The sequence below is a fragment of the Amblyraja radiata genome, chromosome 8 (genome assembly GCF_010909765.2).
Source record: "Amblyraja radiata isolate CabotCenter1 chromosome 8, sAmbRad1.1.pri, whole genome shotgun sequence".
NCBI classification, from domain to species: Eukaryota; Metazoa; Chordata; class Chondrichthyes; order Rajiformes; family Rajidae; genus Amblyraja; species Amblyraja radiata.
In genome coordinates this window covers 81952493-81972285 of record NC_045963.1, presented here as the reverse complement: position 1 = coordinate 81972285, position 19793 = coordinate 81952493, and positions in this window count along the sequence as shown.

The window sequence follows — 19793 nt, the reverse complement described above, 5'->3', positions numbered from 1 at the left end:
TTTGACGTCCTTCCTGGTGTGGTTCTTGGAGCTGAACAGAAACGCTATCTTGGCGAAAGTCCGACGCGCCGTCCTTGCGTTCGACTTTGATCCCCATCTCGATAAGTCCAAGTGTCTCATGTGCTTTGTCTTGTCCTGTTGATCTAAAGATTATCTGTCAGCCAGCCTTTCTGCATATTGTGTAGGGAGGAACTGCAGATGCTGGTTTAAACCAAAGACCTACAGCTAACAATGGCCAGTTTCATTTATCATCGTTACTTTTTTGCATTTATTTCATTCATTTAGTCACAGTGATACAGTGTGGAAACAGGCCCTTCCACCCAACCTGCCCACACCGGCCAACATGCCCCAGCTACACTAGTCCCACATGTCCGCGTTTGGTCCATATCCCTCCAAACCTGTCGTATTCATGCACCATGTATCCATGTTTGTTCTATATCACTCTACATCACCATCTATATCTCTCGTTTCCCTTTCCCCTGACTCTCGGTCTGAAGAAGGGTCTCGACCCGAAACGTCACCTATTCCTTTTCTCCAGACATGTTGCCTCAGTTGGTATTGGTCCTCTGTAAATTGTCCCTGGTGTGTAAGGAGTGGATGAGAAATGGGGATAACAGAAATCTTTTCAAATTTTCAGAAGGCCTTTGATAAGGTGCCGCACGTCAGGCTGCTAGGGAAGATAAGAGCCCAATGTATTAAAGGACAGATACTAGCATGGATGGCGGGTTGGCTGCCAGTGACTAGTGGAGTTCCGCAGGGGTCGGTGCTGGGGCCGTTACTCTTCACATTGTATATTAATGATTTGGACGAGGGGATTGAAGGCTTTGTGGCCAAGTTTACAGATGATGCTAAAATAGGTGGAGGGGCAGGCAGTGTATGGGAAGCAGGGACTCTCCAGAAGGACTTGGACAGGTTAGGAGAGTGGACAGAGAAGTGGCAGATTCAGTGTAGCAATGTGTGGAGTCGTGCATTTTGGTAATAGGAATAAAGGCGTAGATTATGTTCTAAATGGAGAGAGAATCCAGAAATCAGAGGTGCAAAGGGACTTGGGAATGATGGTGCAGGATTCCCAAAATGTTAATCTGCAAGTGGAATCGGTAGTAAGGGCAGCAAATTCAATGCTAGCATTTATATCAAGAGGACTGGAATACAAAAACAGGGATGTAATGCTGAGGCTCTATAAGGCGCTGGTCAGGCCGCATTTGGAATATTGTGAGCAAATTTAGGCCCCATATCTGAGGAAGGATGTGCTGGCTCTGGAGAGGGTCCAGAGGAGGTTTACAAGAATGATCCCAGGAGTGAGTGGGTTAACATATGATGAGCGTTTGACAGCACTGGGCCTGTACTCGCTGGAGTTTAGAAGGTTGAGGGAGGACCTCATTGACACTTACAGAATAATGAAAGGCCTGGATAGAGTGGATGTGGAGAGGATGTTTCCACTAGTGGGAGAGTCTAGGACCAGAGGTCATCGCCTTAGAATTAAGGGACGCTCCTTTAGAAAGGAGATAAGGAGGAACTCCTTTAGTCAGAGGGTAGTTAATCTGTGGAACTCATTGCCACAGAGGCTGTGGAGGCCAAGTCAGTGGATGTTTTTAAGGCAGAGATAGACAAATTCTTGATTAGAACGGGTATGAAGGGTTATGGGGAGAAGGCAGGAAAATTAGGAGGCAGAGATCAGCCATGACTGAATGGCGGAGTGGACTCGATGGGCCGAATGGCCTGATTCTACTCCTATAACTTGTGAACTAGTGTGAACAGATGATTGATGGTCGGCATGGACGCGGTGGGCTGAAGGGTCTGTTTCCATGCTGTATTTCGAAACTAAACTAAACCAAAGAATTACAAATGATGGAATCTTGAGCAACACACAAAGTGCTGGAGGAACTCAACGGGTCGGGCAGCATCTGTGGAGGGAATCACAATAGACAATGGACAATAGGTGCAGGAGTAGGCCATTCAGCCCTTCGAGCCAGCACCGCCATTCAATGTGATCATGGCTGATCATCCACAATCAGTACCCTGTTCCTGCCTTCTCCCCATATCCCCTGACTCCGTTATCTTTAAGAGCCCTATCTAGCTCTCTCTTGAAAGCATCCAGAGAACCGGCCTCTGAGGCAGAGAATTTCACAGACTCACAACTCTCTGTGTGAAAAAGTGTTTACTCATCTGCGTTCTAAATGGCTTACTCCTTATTCTTAAACTGTGGCCCCTGGTTCTGGACTCCCCCAACATCGGGAACATGTTTCCTGCCTCTAGCGTGTCCAAACCCTTAATAATCTTATATGTTTCAATAAGATGCCCTCTCATCCTTCTAACCTCCAGAGGCCCAGCGGCTCCGCATTCTCTCAGCATATGACAGTCCCGCCATCCCGGGAATTAAGCTTGTAAACTTGTATTGACCAAGATAGAAAACTTCCAGTGGACAGTTGGTTGCAAGACAAGTGATGATTGACCATGTGATGGCCAGAGTCAGGCTTCCATGTCATTACTGTCTACCCAAGGAGTTCTGTTGGAATATCTGTCGCTCCCAGTGAAATTTAGTTTAGAGATACAGCGCAGAAACAGGCCCTTCAGTCCACCGAGTCCACGCTGACCAGTGATCCCCGCACACTAACACTATCCTACACAGACTAGGGACAATGTTTACATTTATACCAAGCCAAATAACCTACAAACGTGGGAGGAAACCGGAGCACCCGGAGAAAACCCACACAGGTCACGGGGAGAACGTGCAAACTCCGTACAGACAGCACCCGTGGTCAGGATAGAACCCGGGTCTCCAGCGCTGTGAGGCAGCAAATCTACCGCTGCGCCACCGTGCAGAGGTTATTTTAGAGATCGATGATGATGTCATATTGGAGGCTGTCTATGCATGAAATAGTCAACCATGTGGCTACAAGCAGCTGCAGATGCTAGTTTACCAAGGAAAGACACAACATGCTGGAGTAACTCAGTGGGTCAGGCAGCATCTCTGAATAGGGATAGGTACCATTACAGGTCGGGACCACTGGGTGGCCCCCCGTAATGGCTGCCTCGTCAGCAGTCTGTCTTGTCCCTTTGCTGTTTTTATTATTTTTAAGTATGTCTTGAAAGTTTGTTTTAAAAGTTTCTTGGTATGTTTTATGTGGGGGTTGGGGGGGGGGGGGGGGGATCAGGGGAAACTTGTTCCAGTCGCTACCTCGATGGGGATGCGATTTTTCTCCGTATCGTTCTCCCTCCCTGCGGTCTAACAACGTGGAGTGGTGCGCCCTTTCCTGGAGACCGGCCCGGAGCTTCAAGCCACGGGCACGGTGCCGACTTTAACATCGCGGAGCCTGCGATCCTTTGCTGAGGATCGCCAGTGAAGGAGCTACGACCGCGGGGCCTGTGGACTCTAACACCGTGAAGCCCGCGGTCTCCGGTAAGAAGAGGCCGGCTCGGGAGCTCCATGTTCCGATCCGTCCAGACGCCGGAGTTTCCATCATCCCAACACGAGGGCCTCGGACATCGGACCGGCGACTGCGGCGGGTTCAGCCCCGGCCACGGGTGAACAAACGAGGAAGATGTCTGAACTTTATTGCCTTCCATCACAGTGAGGAATGTGGATTCCACTGCGGTGGATGCTTATGTTACATTTTATTTCATGTGGCTGTGTGTGGTTTTGCTTTTGGCTGTATGGTAACTCAAATATCACTGTACCTTAATTGATGCATGTGACAATTCAATTGAATCTTGAATCTTCTTCAAACTGATACAAACATCACCCACCCATGTTCTCCAGGGATGCTGCCTGACCCACTGAGTTACTGCAAAATTCAACTATACTTGCTCTAGATTCATCCTTGCAACTATTTTATTTTAGAGGCACGCTATAACATTTGGATTAGGAGAAGTCCAGTACCAAATCCAATAAGTTTATTGTAGGTAATGTAACAAAAAGATAAATACAACGGTTATACCGACATTAAATGCAGAAACAATATGGCTTCTGGGTGAATGAACGATGGATTCCATCGTAATGAAAGAATAATCCAGTTTCACCAATAATGTTACATTTAATTATGCCTGAAGAAGGGTCCCGACCTGAAACGTCACCTATCCATGTTCTCCACAGATGCTGCCTGACCCGCTGAGTTACTCCAGCACTCTGTGAAATGTCACCTATCCATGTTCTCCACAGATGCTGCCTGACCCGCTGAGTTATGGTGCAGCAGCATCTGTGGAGCTAAGGAAATAGGCAACGTTTCGGGCCGAAACCCTTCTGGAAATAGGCAACGTTTCGGGCCGAAACCCGGAAGGGGTTCGGCCCGAAACGTTGCCTATTTCCTTAGCTCCATAGATGCTGCTGCACCCGCTGAGTTACTCCAGCACTCTGTGAAACGTCACCTATCCATGTTCTCCACAGATGCTGCCTGACCCGCTGAGTTACTCCAGCACTCTGTGAAACGTCACCTATCCATGTTCTCCACAGATGCTGCCTGACCCGCTGAGTTACTCCAGCACTCTGTGAAACGTCACCTATCCATGTTCTCCACAGATGCTGCCTGACCCGCTGAGTTACTCCAGCACTCTGTGTTCTGTGCAAGATTCCAACATTTGCAATTCTTTGTGTTTCCATTTCACATCTTCTTTAAATACATAAAAAGACATTTAATTCGTATCTATCCTTGATCCCTTCATCAGTTTGGTCTTTGGCTTGGCGTTCTCTCTAATTATCTTTTCCAAGAATAACACAAATGTTTTCTGACCTTCAAAATGTCCTTAAAATTATCCCATAAAGATTAGATGCATGTCTCCTAGCTCAATATAATTCAAGGACAGGCTTCACTGGACAGGCTACAACCATCAGATGCTTAAATATTATCCTAATATTTGAAACTTTAGTCTTCAAAGAAGCCCAGAAAAAAACATGTACTTGCAACTCCCGTTCTAAAAGGCCCAATGGAACTTGGAATGGGTGAGATACTCGATCACCCATTAGATTGGCCCTGCAGGACTGCCCCATTGCTTAGGGTACGAGATGCTCGCTCATGTTCATAAGTTCTAGGAGCAGAATGAGGCCATTCGGCCCATCAAGTCTACTCCGCCATTCAATCATGGCTGATCTATCTCTCCTTCTCAACCCCATTCTCCTGCTTTCTCCCCATAACCCCTGATACCCGTACTAATCAAGAATGTATCTGCAGTTCCTTCTCACACATTACAATAATGCCGTCCACAGTGTACAGATACAGGATAAAGCGAATAACCTTCAGTGCAAGATAAAGACCGGTTAAAGATAGTCTGAGGTGGATGGGAGGTCAGGACCACTCTGTAGTTGGTGGTCGGATGGTTCAGTTGCCTGATAACACTAACCTACTTCCTGCCTATTCAGCCTCCTGGCATGTAGGGCAGCAAGGAAGGTCCTCCACCCCTGTGTGTTCTGGGCCAGCCTCTGGACACTACCCCAGGTCAGCTCCATTCTTGTCATTTCCTCCTCTACAGTTCCACGCCAGGTGGTTTTGGTTCTTCCTCTTTTCCTTTTCCCTTCCGGTGTCCAGTGCCGGGCTATTCTTGGGATGCTGTCTGCTTCTCTTTCATCATTGACATTCATCCTAGCATCTGTCGATAGCCCTGGGAGTCCATCACACCCAGTAGTGTTGATGCCTTCAGTTGCTGTTTGTGTAACACATGTGCTTTACCAGACAGGGTTGTTAGCCCCTGTGCTCAACCACCTACCTGGAGGACCAGTGGATCGATCGCTCTTCGTCTCACCTGTCCAGCACGGGGAGACCCTAACATGAGACAAATCTCCCGCTGGATGTAGCTCTAGGGGTCACTGAGACACACAAGCTCCCCGACCACGACAAGGTTGCAATCCCACGGGGAGGCCTGAAAGCAGCCGGGAAGAAACTGTCCCTGAATCTGGAGGTGTGCGTTTTCATTTTGCCCGATGAGAGAGGGGAGAAGAGGGAGTGGCCGGGGTGAGACTGGTCCTTGATGATGCTGCTGGCCTTGTCGAGGCAGCGTGAGGTGTAGATCTGAGCTTGGCTCCGCTCGCCCCATCAGGTAACAAGGCAGAAGCATCACAGAGTCTATGATCAATCGCAAACTAAGTTCCTTCTGCAGCTTTCCACGTGATTTGTTTCTTTAGCCAAGACGCTGGCATCGTGTCATGTTTCAGCACCACACGTACTGGGAACGGTGATACCGGGGACTTTTGCCAAGTTCCAAATAACCATGTGGCACAGTGGCGCAGCGGTAGAGTTGCTGCCTCACATCGCCAGAAGGGGTGCACTCTCACACAATCTGTACCTCCTGCGTAACGGGAGACGGGAGAAGCGGGTGGTGGTTGCCAGGAATCTGAGGCCAGGGATAGAGGAGGCAGATGCATTTAAGAGGCTTCTAAATAGGGTACGTAGATATGGAGGGATATGGATCATGCAGGCAGAGGAGACAGTTTAAAGGCATCATGTTGGGCAGGGACATCGTGGGCCGAAGGGCCTGTTCCTGTGCTGGACTGTTCTATGAGCGATAGAGGAAAGCAGATGTTGAGTTAATGGACTGGAAGAATTCTACATCGTTAATCTTAAGACGCAAGTTTGAAACCTGAGAACTTAATATCATAGACATAAGCGAGCAATCTGAATTTTTGTTTTCAAAGCCTGATCTTTGGCAATGGTAGCCCTGGAACGGCTGATCCAGTTTCAGCGGGTCGATCAGTTGCAGGAACGCCACCATCTATGGTGGCACAGTGGTGCAGCGGTAGAGTTGCTGCCTCACAGCACCAGGGACCCGGGTTCCATCCTGACTACGGGTGTTGTCTGTACGGAGATTGTACGTTCTCCCCGTGACCTGCGTGGGTTTTCTCCGGCTTCCTCCTACACGCCAAAGACGTACAGGTTTGTAGGTTAATTGGCTTGGTATAAATCTAAATTGTCCCTAGTGTGTGTAGGATAGTGTTAAAGCCCTGTCCCACTGTACAAGTTCATTCCAAGAGCTCTCCCTAGTTAAAATAAAATCAAACTCGTGGTAAGCACGGAGAATGAACGTAGCGGGTACGTCGGAGCTCGGGGACGTCTCTTAGCGGCTCGTAACGCTAACGGCAGGTACTCGGGAAGACTCGCTAACGGCAGGTAAGCTCGGGAAGACACGTGAAGATTTTTCAACATCTTGAGAAATGTCCACGAGAGCCCCGAGTGGCCATTACCGTAAATCTCCGAGTTCGAATCAGAGCAAACTCGGGAGAACTCTTGGAATGAACTCGTACCGTGGGACAGGGGTTTTAATGTGCGGGGATCGCTGGTTGACACAGACTCGGTGGACCGAGGTGCCTGTTTCCACACTGTACCTCTAAACTAAACTAAACATGGATAGGTTGTTTAAGAAAGAACTGCAGATGCTGGAAAAATTGCTGCCTCACCCGCCGAGTTTCTCCAGCATTTTTGTCTACCTTAACATGGATAGGTGACGTTTCGTGTTGAGACCGTTTTCTCTACTTTTAAAGTAATTTTCTGCCTGGGGTCCGCGTAGTTTAGGAAAATGAATATCACAAGGTCCATAAAGCCATCACCGAGCTGCTGAAATGATAACTGATCCCTATCAGAAAGGAAATATTTTCCATTCTACCCAGGACAAGGTGTTCTTGGAGGGAATCTTTCATTTCTTCAACCAGTTCTTCAAATGTTTTATTTTTTTGCTGAGATCAACACGAATTGGAGGCTGGATTGTACATTCAGTTCCATCGCTTCCATTTAATTGCTTCAACTAGTTTGAAAGGACGTCAGTGTGAGTTGGAAACAGAAAGATCGGTAGGCTTCTAAATGGTGTTCGTTAAGTCAAGCCTTTTTTCCCCCTGAAGTTCAAACAGTAAATAATCCAGAAAAACAAACGCTCATTATGTTAACCCCTTTTTAATTGTGAAAAGCGGAACTGCTCAATTTTACACAGAGCAGTCGATTCATTGTCCTACTATTAGGATAGGATGTGGTCATTATTTCTCTGTACATCCTGTCTGGTTTGCAACTAGGCTGTCACAGGCATCTGGGTTTACATTCGTTAACGTAATATTGTTAACCTGCAGGTCTGCATCTAATTAGCATTGAAGGATGTGATCAAACTTTATTTCCTGATCTCCTTAAATATACCTTGAGAATATGTTTCGTTTAGTTTAGTGATACAGCGCGCAATTAAACCCGTTGGCCCACCGAATCCGCGCCGACCAGCGATCCCCGCACCTTAAAGGGTCTGTCCCACGTGGGTGTCATTTGCGCGTCACGCAGGTGGCGCGCGAAGATTTTGTGAATCCCAAAATCCTGGGGCGCCGTGTGTGACCGCGGGTCCCTGCCTACGTCACCACGGCACCATGCGTGCGTAATGCGCACCATGCCCCCATCATGAGCGCGTCATGATCCGCGCGTCGTGACGCATTATTGATGTCGCGTAAATGATGCGCAAATTACGCCCAGGTGGGACAGGCCCTTAACGATATCCTATACACATACACTAGGGGCAACTGTACACTCATACCAAGCCAATTAATCCTGCACACCCGTACGTCTTTGGAGTGTGGAAGGAAACCGAAGATCTCGGAGAAAACCAATGCAGGTCAGGGGGAGAACGTGCGAACTCCGTACAGACAGCATCCGTAGTCGGGATCGAACCCGGGTCTCCAGCGCTGTGAGGCAGCAACCCTACCGCTGCACCACCGTGCCGCCCATATTCTGGAGAGTATAGACAGGGTGTAATGTAAGGGTTAAACAGACTACATGTCGGCAAAAATGCAGTAGTCAGCTCAGTTAGCAGCACCACATTTCAACCCATGCTTAGAAACACAAGGAGATGTTTTCGAAGAATGCTTGGGCTAATTCCAAGGGACCAGTAGATTATGTGGACACTTGCGAGGTCTCCAAGATAAGCTCTGCTTTCCCAGAGATATCCGAGTCTAGCTCAGGGTCTGATCAGACACATGTTATGGGATCAAGGCGGATCGCTGGTTTGACACAGATCCACCTGACATAGACATTATTATATAACTACATGCTTATATCATGAGAGCATGGGTCTGTAGAAGGGTTTCGGGCCAAAACGTTGCCTATTTCCTTCGCTCCATAGATGCTGCTGCACCCGCTGAGTTTCTCCAGCACTTTTGTCTACCTTCGATTTTCCAGCATCTGCAGTTCCTTCTTAAACATGAGAGCATGAGCCTCATCTTCAGGGAGAGAGAGAGAAAGAAAGAGAGAAAGAGAGAAAAAAAAGAGACAGAGAGAGAGATGACCAGAGGTCATAGACTCAGAATTAAAGAGCGCTCTTTTAGAAAGGAGGTGAGGAGGAACTTATTTAGTCAGAGGGTGGTTAGTCTGTGGAACTCATTGCCACAGAGGGCTGTGGAGGCCAAGTCAGTGGATATTTTTAAGGCAGAGATAGGCAGATTCTTGATTAGAACGGGTGGTAAGGGTTACGGGAAGAATAATAATAATAATAATAAATTTTATTTAATGGGCGCCTTTCAGACATCTCAAGGACACCTTACATAGTAATCGGAATAAAAACATATAATTGGAATAGAACAGGTAAAAAAGACATCACAGAGACACAAATTAAAAACAGAATTCAATCCAAAAACAGAAAATCAAAAACACAGTGTGAAGAGAGAGCAGCGGCAGCCAAAGCGTGCCAGCGTCCACTCTCCCTTCACAGCAGCCATCTTGGACACAGACCTACAGGACTACAATTAGACAAGGCAGGATAAGAAGGCAGGAGAATGGGATTAGGAGGCAGAGATCAGGCATGACTGGCGGAGTGGACTCGATGGGCTGAATGGTTTAATTCTACTACTATAACTTGTGAAATTGTAAATTGTCCCTAGTGTGTGTAGGATAGTGTTCTAAGGCAGAGATAGACAAATTCTTGATTTGAACGGGAGTCAAGGGTTAAGGGGAGAAGGCAGCAGAATGGGCCTATCTAAAGACATCTTAAGATCTTCCATTCCATTAGGTGGACATTCCCCTTTCTCTGTCTGGTCGGACCGATGCTTACTCACTACTTGTAAAGGATCTTCATAGTTTCATAAGTGACAGGAGCAGAATTAGGCCATTCGGCCCATCAAGTCTACTCCGCCATTCAATCATGGCTGATCTATCTCTCCCTCCTAACCCCATTCTCCTGCCTTCTCCCCATAACCTCTGACACCCGCACTAATCAAGAATCTATTCATCCCCGCCTTAAAAATAACCACTGACTTGGTCTCCACAGTCTTCTGTGGCAATGAATCCCACAGATTCACCACCCTCTGACTAAAGAAATTCCTCCTCATCTCCTTCCTCAAGGAATGTCCTTTAATGTTGAGGTCCTCGGGGTCTTTCTTACAAACAAAAAGGCCAGAGAGGTGCGGCACCTTCAGTTCAGGTCTGCAATATTTGACGGTGCCAGAGTGTGGCGGTTCTTGGCCTGCTGGTTCCCAGCAGAGGATCTGCTATCACCCATTGCAATCATCTTGTACAGTATTGTCTTTGACTGGATAGCAGGCAAACAAAAACTTCTCTGTACCCTGGTACGGGTGACAATGATAAACTAAACAATTAACTTACAAATATAATAAGATGGAACTGCAGGTGCCGCTTAATACCAAAGATAGGAACAAAGTGCTGGAGGAACTCAGCGGGTCAGTACCCCGTTCCTGCCTTCTCCCCATATCCCCTGACTCCGCTATCTTTAAGAGCCCTATCCAGCTCTCCCTTGAAAGCATCCAGAGAACCGGCCTCCACCGCCCTCTAAGGCAGAGAATTCCACAGACTCACAATTCTCTGTGTGAAAAGGTTTTTCCTCGTCTCCGTTCTAAATGGCTTACCCCTTATTCTTAAACTGTGGCCCCTGGGTCTGGACTCACCCAACATCGGGAACGTGTTTCCAGCCTCTAGCGTGTCCAAACCCTTAATAATCTTACATGTTTCAATAAGATATCCTCTCATCCTTCTAAACCCCAGAGTGTACAAGCCCAGCTGCTCCATTCTCTCAGCATGTGACAGTCCCGCCATCCCGGGAATTAACCTTGTAAACCTACGCTGCATTCCCTTAATAGCAAGAATGTCCTTCCTCAAATTAGGGGACCAAAACTGCACACAATAGAAACATAGAAAATAGTTGCAGGAGTAGACCTTTCGGCCCTTCGAGCCTGCACCGCCATTCAATATGATCATCCAACTCAGTATCCTGTACCTGCCTTCTCTCCATACCCCCTGATCCCTTTAGCCACAAGGGCCACATCTAACTCCCTCTTAAATATAGCCACTGAACTGGCCTCAACTACCTTCTGTGGCAGAGAATAGTAAGATTAAACGAGAACTTACCAGTTTGAAGTTTGATCTTTATTTTATGAGGAGTAACGTTGAGGGATTACGTGAAGAACCCGCCAGGACGCATGCGTGTCAATCTTCAAAGCAGCGGTGTGAAATCACAGACAACAGTAAATGAACTGAACATAGTAAGATTAGATTAGATTAGATTAGATTTGTTTATTGTCATTCAGACCTTTCGGTCTGAACGAAATTTTGTTTCCCTGCAGTCATACATATAATTTAAAAAATGACAAAAACACACAATCAACACAAATTTAACATCCACCACAGTGAGTTCACCAAACACCTCCTCACTGTGGTGGAAGGCAAAATCTTAAAGTCTCTGTCTCTTCCCTCTTTGTTCTCCCTCTGCGCCGAGGTGACGGTTCAAACTCCGCGGGTGGTCGCTGCCGCTGCCGCTACCTCCGCCACAGCTTCGGGGCCGAGTCGGGTCTCCGCTACCGCTGCTGCAGCCACTGCCGCCGCCACAGCTCCAGGGCCGAGTCGGGTCTCCGCTGCTGCTGCCGCCGCTACAGCTTCGGGGCCGAGTCGGGTCTCCGCTGCCGCTGCTGCTGCCGCCGCCACAGCTCCAGGACTGAGTCGGGTCTCCGCTGCTGCTGCCGCCGCTACAGCTTCGGGGCCGAGTCGGGTCTCCGCTGCCGCTGCTGCCATAGCTTCGGGGCCGAGTCGGGTCTCCGCTGCCGCTGCTGCTGCCGCCACAGCTTCGGTGCCGAGTCGGGTCTCCGCCGTTGCTGCCGCTGCTACAGCTCCGATGCTGCCAGCTCCGCCATTAGGCCTCGGCGCAGACGGAGACGGGGAATACGACCAAAGAAAAAGTCGCATCCCCCGAAGGAAGAGACCAAAGCATGTTTCTCCCACTCCACCCACACAACTTAATAAAACAAAATTAACTAAAACATGACAAGGAACAAAACGAAAGAAAAAAAACAGACGGACTGCAGGTGGGCCGCAGCTGTTAAGCCAGCGCCGCCATCTTGAGAGAAATAGGATACCAGTTGAACTTTATGATCGAGGGTGGGCGTGGAGGGCACGTAATCCCTCAACGTTACTCATAAAATAAAGATCAAACTTCAAACTGGTAAGTTCTCGTTTAATCTTACTATTTTACTTCGGAGTCACGTGAGTGACTACGTGAAGATTTTAAAGCTCTGTGATTTCATGCCGTGGAAACGAGTCCAGGCGTCATACACTGCATCAGTAGGCCAATGATGAGTGAACATTAAGAATGCATTCAGACATGATATAGATATAGACATGTTGATGCTATTAATGAATAATAGTGGCACTATTAACCTCCCTCAACCTGGAGGAAGCATGAACCATACCTAACATAGAGTTGGCAATACCCCTGATCTGGCAATAGGTTTATTCTGAATATTTGGACAGATCACTAGTTTGACCATCCTGCAACCGCTAGGATGTGATCCATCCCTGCTGCTGAGGTATAGCGGTCCTGGTGGAATGAGACTCAATGTCAATGTACACTCCTGTATATGCCAGACCCATATAACCATCTGGAGAAGGTTCATAGTGATTCCTTCTAACAAGATTTTATGTAACTAACAATATTGCTGTCAGAGTCTATAAGGCTCTTGGGAACCTTGACATACTGGTGTAGATGCATGATCACACGCAACCCAAGGTCCATGGGATATGCAACATCTAGTTTGGTCTTGTGTCCCTGTCTAATCTGCTTGATTAATCATAAACAAAACATGTTATTATAGCCCGCAGATATGGTCATCCTATCCAGTGTTGCAATGCCTAGACCCGTTGCGCTGTACTCAGCGCCATGGCATAATCACTAGTATGTGAGTATGACCATGGACAGGGATGTTGCTGGTGCCCATCGGTGAAGTGACGTAGTACAATGTTAACAACCCATATCTCTGCGTCCCTAAGCCTGGGAAGTTTTAAGTTGGCGATACCTTCATGTTCTAGATGTCAGAGGGTGAGACCGGACAGAGTGGTTTATGTTCTCATCAGCCAAATGATGAGGAGGTACTTCAAGCACAGTAATGGAATAGTAACTTAATGTTATAATCCCATTAAACTGAATTTTAATGTGTCAGTCATCAACAATACTTCCCATCTCCTATGCAGATAGCTGCTATTTGGTGCTATCCCTGCAATCTGTAGTGAGCACTCCTAATGCTTATGGTTTTACAACCCGAGCCACAGGAACGATCTCTCAGAGTCTGTAAGTCTATGAATTGATTATATCATGCAGAGGATGGTTTAAACATCACAACTGAACCAGCATATTTTTTATCCGGAAATAACTATGTAAGGTTTTATGCTCATTCTTTGCCTCAGCGGGAACCATGGGTATATAATCCAGGCAGGCACTATGAAACCCGGAAGCGGGAATCTTGCTGAATTTTGCAAGACCCGTCTATTGAGGCCAAATGGAGGAAGACATAAAAGAACATTCCTCCCTAGTGTAGCGAGAATGCACCCTTCGCCACTATATGCCTCGTTCACTGTTGATTGAGCCTGGATGCAAGCATCTCAATAGTCCGTGTTCCATCGATCCACAATGTCATTAAATACTTTGTGATCACACATTCATTCTGTGTTGTCATTAATTTTGCATGATAATACACCAGTGCTAAATGCGGTTTGGTAAAACTATCACCGGATACTTTGATTTGATTGTACCTTTGTGATTAACATATACCACCACCAAAGTGTATCACCTTGGACTTGTGCATGCCGTATATGCATATCCACACACCCTTTAATGCACAGAATGCACCTGGTGTCCATTGGCAGTTGATACCATGACTGAACACTTGATAATTCATGCTAATCCCATCTGCCTCCGTAACTAGAGATGGTATTAGTAAATTACCCATCTTTGGGCAATAGCATCAGTTTGGAAATGACTGAAGATTTACGGATAAGAGGTTTAGTGGAGCAAAGCTGTCCATCATTGTGATTTTGATTGTTTCAGCTAAAAATAGCAGAGGTCTAATTTTTTGTCTTAGAGCTGATCCCAGACCAATAAATGGATGATTGTGTCCCAACAATCAATAGTTTCAGTTGGTATCAACTTAATTTAAATTTAACTGGACGGGTGAGAACCAATTTCTCAAATATAGCTATGTGGCTGAGAAGGCTAATTTAGTAAAATACAGTATGTTCAATATCATCCAGATTGGCCATGCTACTTATTTGTTAGCTCTGTGCAGTTGAAGCACATAGTAGTGATTTGGTAAATAATCTGGAAACTGGAGTTAGCCCATTGTAACGCTACTGAGTGTATCGTTGCCTCATCCAGTTAAATTTCAAATATCTTCAACCCTGTGAGCGGAAATGATCACATGGAAGTTATTCAGAAAAGTCTATACTGCACATGCGGGTTGAGGCTGTTGACAATGATCAGTCCCCATCCCATTCTTGTGAGCCTGCCTTGAAAGGCAACTCCAACCATACCTGTGTGCAGTATAAACTAATCTTATGTTATCCCAAACCAGTGTAAATATTCAAACCAGTTTAATATTACCAACTTGTATCCGTGACAGGAGACATCATCGATGTGGTTCCATACCTTTATCCGAATGAGAGGACTTATGCAACCCGACCCAGGAGCTGCCTCAAACATGTGTGCATGATTTTGCACCTGCTCCTGGGAGGTAGAGGGTTGGCGCATCTTCCAGGAAGGCCGTTCTGGGCTATGGCCTGAAAAGACCTTTGTCCTGGTTGTACGGCCTTCAAGCTTTCACCAGCTTCAGTTCATCGTGGTTTGTTGGTGCGTGCGTAGGGGTGCTGCCGTCGAAGATGTGAGGTCTTGCGTGATGAAGTGGCCTTCCTGAACCCGACGGCCACTCGTCGAGCTCCTGCTGCTGGTAGTGTTGTTCCTGCACCCCCTGCACACTTGTTGTATCTTCAGCCAAACCCCTGTCTTCAGAGTCAACCCAGAAGTGACTCCTAATGCTCCTCTCTGTCGAGGGAGATGCATTATGCAGCCCTCAATAAGGTGCTGCCATGGGCGTCCTGGGACCCCATGGTGACTAGACTCCATATACCGGAGCATGCCTCATTGAAGCTTCTGCTCCATCAACCGCTCCATACGGGATCTGCGATCACAGTTGCTCCCGCCGGCGGTGAGTCTTCACAGCCCGACTCGCCCGAGTCTTCGGCTTGTCTGACTTCTGCTTGGCCTTCCCACCAGTCTGTGTTGTCGATTCCGACTGTACAGGTGCCAGGTCGGAGACTGCTGATCAATAGCGATCCAGGTGCAGTCTACCGCTGCTGACTGCCCTGACTGCCCGCAATTCCGCGGTCCTCCGCAGTCAGTCTGGATGCGGTCCATTCCTGTAACATATTCTCACAAAATAGCACAAAACGACCTTCGAGTAAGGAATTTACCTGCATGTCCTTTTTAAAACCTTCTGCTGCGGGGCAACGCTCCTCCCGAGCCTGGTCTCGTGGTCGTAGTTTGTTACAGCTGGGGTTCCTCTGTGGTCCTTGTAGAAAGGCTTCCATTCCGGGTTATTTCTCCCCCGAGCTTTTTCTCCGCGGTCCCTTATAGCAGGGCTTCTCCGTGATGTTCTCCAGTCAGGGCTTCCCCCCCCCCCCCCCCCTCCCCCCCCCCCCCCCCCGATCTGGGTATCCCCGCAGTAACTGCAGCCGGGATATCCCCGCGGTCCCTATAAAAGGGATAGCCGCGATTTACAAAGTCGGGGGGGGGGGGGGGGGTGTATATGAAGCCGCTGGTTTTACTGCCAGCGGCTCGAAGGCGAATCCACCGCCATCCGCTCCCCGTATTCCACGGTTTCCCGAGCGGGTCTCCACCAATATGAAGCCGCTGGTTCTACCGCCAGCGGCTCAAAGGTGAATTCACCGTCGCTCGCTACCCGCATTCCGAGCGCCTAGGTCCGTGGGCGGGATTCCACGTGACCGAGGTTCCCTGAAGTTCGTGACTGGGATCTCCCCTCCGTCCCGACTTCGCCCCGGACTTTTAGCAGGACCTCTAAGTAGAGGTTCCTGCAAGAAGATTTAAGCCTGAAAAGTTTTTTAAAAACTTACCTCAGGTCTGTTGCTGGCAGGAGAATCACGTCCACCCTGCCAGTCGTAACGCAATGCGATAGACGATATGACACGCATGCGTACTGGCGGGGTCTTCACGTAGTCACTCACGTGACTCCGAAGTAAAATTCCAGAGATTCACCACTCTCTGTGTGAAAAATGTTTTCCTCATCTCGGTCCTAAAAGATTTCCCCCTTATCCTTAAACTGTGACCCCTTGTTCTGGACTTCCCCAACATCAGGAACAATCTGCCCGCATCTAGCCTGTCCAACCCCTTTAGAATTTTGTAAGTTTCTATAAGATTTTGTAAGTTTCTATAAGACTCCAGGTGTGGTCTCACTAGGGCCCTATACAACTGCAGGACCTCTTTGCTCATATACTCAACTCCTCTTGTTATAAAGGCCAACATGCCATTCGCTTTCTTCACTGCCTGCTGAACCTGCATGCTTACTTTCATTAAATGATGAACAAGGACCCCCAGATCCCATTGTACTTCCCCTTATTCCAACTTGACACCATTTAGATAGTTATCTGCCTTCCTGTTTTTGCTACCAAAGTGGATAACCTCACATTTATCCACATTAAACTTAATGTGCCATGCATCTGCCCACTCACCCAACCTGTCCAAGTCACCCTGCATTCTCATAGCATCCTCCTCACAGTTCATACTGCCACCCAGCTTTGTGTCATCTGCAAATTTGCTAATGTTACTTTGAATCCCTTCATCTAAATCATTGATGTATATTGTAAATAACTGTGGTCCCACCACCGAGCCTTGCTGTTGTTGATAATGAGTGATGGTGAGTGGGGTGAGGGGAGGGGGTGCTCTCCTAAAGTCTACAATCAATTCCACTGTCTTAAGAGCATTGAGCTCCAGGTTGTTGTGATGGCACCAGGTCGCCAGATGTGTCACTTCCTGTCTGTAGGCAGATTCCTCCCCATCCTGGATCAGTCTAATCAGGGTTGTGTCGTCCACAAACTTGAGAAGCTTGACAGAGGAGTCAGTGGAGGTGCAGTCGTTGGAGTAGAGAGAGTAGAGGAGAGTACGCAGCCTTCCGGTGCTCCTATGCTAAGGGTCTGCGGGTCCGAGATGTGCTTTCCCAGCCTCACATGCTGCTTCCTGTCTGTCAGGAAGTTGGTGATCCACTGACAGAGGGGTTCAGGCACAGTCAACTCGGAAAGTTTGGAGTGTAGTAACTCTGGCACAATGGTGTTGAATGCAGAGCTAAAATCAACAAACAAAATCCTCGCATAGGTCCCCGGTGGTCTAGGTGCTGTAGGATGAAGTGCAGGCCCAGGTTGACTGCGTCACCCACAGATCTATTGGCCCGATATGCAAACTGCAGAGAATTCTGCAGGGGGTTTGTGATATTTTTCAGCTTGGCCAGCACAAGCCTTTCAAGGGTCTTCATGACTACAGAGGTCTGTGCAACAAGCCTGTAGTCATTAAGACCAGTAATCCTTGCCTTTTTGGGTACAGGGTCAATAGTGGAGACTTTGAAGCAGGCAGGGACAGTTTTGCAGGGACCGATTGAAAATGTCTGTATAGATCGGTGGCAGTTGTTCAGCACAGAGCTTGAGAGTAGAGGGGGAAACATAGTCCGGTCCTGGAGATTTCTGGCTTTTCTGTCTCCTGAACAGCCTGTCCACCTCCTCTATTTTTATTGTTGATGATGGAGAAGTGATGTTGTGCAGCAGGGAGGGGGTGGGTAATTGGGTGTTAAGTGGTGATTGGAGAGGGGTGGATGGGAAAGAGTCCAGTCTTTTCAGCTCTGGTATTTTATTTCATTCACATGTTTAAACTATAATGTTTTATTATTGTACCTTGTGCCTTCCGAAGTGTCCACCAGGGATTGTAAACTTCCATACTGGAAGTTGGACTATTTTATACTGGATAATTTTTATTTATCAAGTCAGTTAACCAAGCCAATTAACCTACAAACCTGTACGTCTTTGGAGTGTGGGAGGAACCGAAGATCTCGGAGAAAACCCATGCAGGTCGCGGGGAGAACATACAAACTCCGTACAGACAGAGCCCGTAGTTGGGATAGAACCCGGGTCTCCGGTGCTGCATTTTGCTGTAAGGCAGCAACTCTACCGCTGCGCCACCATGACCGCCCGGTGACTTATTATTAATGTTTTATGTGTCATTCTTAATTGTTACTGTATGTCGTGTTGTTACTTGTGGGCGGAGCACCAAGGCAAATTCCTTGTATGTGTATATTGTGTTTGTGATTTTTGTCTTTGGATTGAATTCTGTCTTTAATTTGTGTACTGGTGATGTCTTTACTATTTATTTTATTCCGCTTACATGTTTTTACTCTATTTGCTAAATTTTGTAAGGTGTCCTTGAGACTCTTGAAAGGCGCACATAAATAAAATGTATTATTATTTATAATTATACTTGGCCAATAAACTTATTCATTCATTCATTACTCCAGTTTTTTGTATGTAGTTAGCCGGCTGACAATGTTTGGATTAGTCAAGTCAACATTATTTGTCACATGGGGGTGGGGGGATTCTGAATAGGCTGAGAGCCCAAGCCTTTCGTCCTCCTCTGCCCAGCATTCTTCTGGCGAATGTCCAGTCCCTGGAAAACAAGCTGGATGACCTCAGGGCGAGGGTCAGATTCCAGCGGGACATAAGGGACTGCAACATCCTCTGCCTGACCTCGCTGATTCCGGATCAGGAAATCTGCCCAACCGAGTCCTTCACAGTCCACCGTGCTGACAGAACAGAAGCATCTGGGAAATCCAAGGCCTACTCCTGCACACATTGTCTATTGAACCCTTGTCTCTGACATGTAAGGCAGCAGCTCTACCACTGTGCCTCCATGTTTAGTTTTGTGATACTGTGGGAAACACCAAGCCCGCGACAACCAACACTAACCCGTACACTAGTTCTATGTTATCCCAGTTTCACATCCAGTCCCTACACACTGGGAGCAATTTACAGAAGCCAATCAACCTACAAACCTGCACATCTTTGGGATGTGGGAGGAAACTGGAGGAAACTTGTCCAACCTGTTTTTAGAGCCAATATCCTCTAATCCAGTGAATCCAGTGACTGTTAATCGACATGTATTGGTCAATCGAGTGACAATGTCTGCTTCAGATAAAATCATGGGAGACCCCTTCCACCCCTTCCACCCATTCAACGGACTGTTCCAGCTGCTACGGTCAGGCAAACGCCTCCGTTGCCATGCAGTGAGAACGGAGAGATTGAGAAGGAGTTTCTTCCCAGAGGCCATTCGGACTGTAAACTCCTATCTCACCAGGAACTAACTTTACTGAACGTTATTCCTTCCAATATTTAATATGTAAAAGAATATGTGTGTGTTTATGATTGTGTTTATAGTTTGTTTGTTTGTTTGTCTTTTTGCACAAAGTCCGCGAGCATTGCCACTTTTCATTTCACTGCACATCTCGTATGTGTATGTGACGA